This window comes from Galeopterus variegatus, unplaced genomic scaffold, assembly GCF_000696425.1.
Source record: "Galeopterus variegatus unplaced genomic scaffold, G_variegatus-3.0.2 Scaffold7339, whole genome shotgun sequence".
Lineage (NCBI taxonomy): Eukaryota > Metazoa > Chordata > Mammalia > Dermoptera > Cynocephalidae > Galeopterus > Galeopterus variegatus.
The window spans coordinates 93,988-95,580 of record NW_007733450.1 but is presented as its reverse complement, the minus strand read 5'-3'; positions in this window follow the sequence as shown (position 1 = coordinate 95,580).

Genomic DNA, 1,593 nt, shown 5'->3' with positions numbered 1-1,593 from the left:
CAACCCCTAGAATGTACCTATGATCCAAGGGTATTAGCTTAGCGAGACTAAGAGATCAAAGGACTCCAAGCCAAATGCTTACCACTTTAGGGAGTTTATTTCCAGCAAACCTAGAGGGGAGACTGAAAGATCAGTTCCCACCCCTGTACAGACTAATAGAGGTTTTATAGAGTTTGAATTAGGGGAAGGGACTAATACAGAAAATTGGTACCAGAGAAGTGGGGTGTTGCTTATAACAAGTACTTGAAAATGTGGATGCAGCTTTGGAACTAGGTGTCAGGCAAAGGTTGGAGGACTTTACAGGACTCAGAGAAGACAAAAAGACCAGGGAAAGTTTGGAATGTCTTAGAGACTGGCTGTGTGGTGGCAAGCAGAATGCTGATAGAAACATGGACTGTAAAGACCATTCTAAGGACGTGTCAGATAGAAATAAGGAGTTTATCAGAAACTGGGGCAAAAATCACCCTTGCTGTGAATGGCAAGGAATTTGGCTGTATTATGTCCGTGCCCTAGGACTTTGTGGAAGTTGGAATTTAAGAGTTGTGAACCAGATTATTTGGCAGAAGAAATTTCCAAGCAGCAGAACATTAAGGAAGCTGCATGGCTACTTGTAAGAGCCTATGCTGAGCAGCACAGACTTGCTGTGAAGCCAGAATTTAAAAGAGAAGCAGAGTGTAAAAATTTAGAAAATTTGCAGCCTGGCCATAGAGAAGCAGAGAGCATGCAGTGGTGCAGCCCAGCGAACATTAGCTAAGAAGATTAGTACGAAGAAAGGGGATTATCAAGAGAAGGGGAGAAGGGCCCTGAAGGCATTGCAGAAGCCTTTGGGGCCAATCCTTCTATTTCAAGCTCAAAGACCTAGGCAGACAGAATTTTCTTGGGAAACAGGCTTGAGGAGCTCTCCATGGGCTTACTGCTCAGGGCCACCTTGGGAAGCTGCTTCCAGCACCAGCACCCCAGCTGCTTTGGCTGCTCCATCTGTTGGTAAATGTGTCCCAGGTGTGGCTGGTCATGCAGCTTTGGAAAATACAAGCTGGAAGCCTTGGTGGCATCCACGTGGTGTTAGGTTTTCAGGCTTGCAGAATGCCAGAGCTGTGGAGGCTTGGGGGCCTCCACCCCAATTTCAGAGGATGTACGGAAAAGTCTGGAGGTCCAGGAAGAGATCTGTCACAGGGGCAGAGTCACCACAGACAGCCTTCCCTAGAGTAATACCGAGCAGAAATGTGGGGTCAGAGTTGCAGCAGAGAAACCCCAACAATGCCATGCCTAGTGGAGCCATGAAAGTGGGACTGTCACAGAGACCCCAGACCTGTGGAGCTACCAGTGTTTAGCTATGAAAGCTAAAGCATCACCTGAGACCAGGAAAGCCATAGGAGTGGAGCAGCCTGTGGACTTGGGGACACAACCCCCACAGCAGCATGCAGAGGACATCAAACACAGAATCAAGGTACCTGATTCGCCAGCCTTGAGATTTGATGCCTGCCCTGCTGGGTTTTGGACTTGCTTAGGACCTGTTACAACTTTCGATTGGCCTATTTCTCCCTTTTGGAATGGGAATATGTATCCTATGTTTGTCCCACTATTGTATCTTGG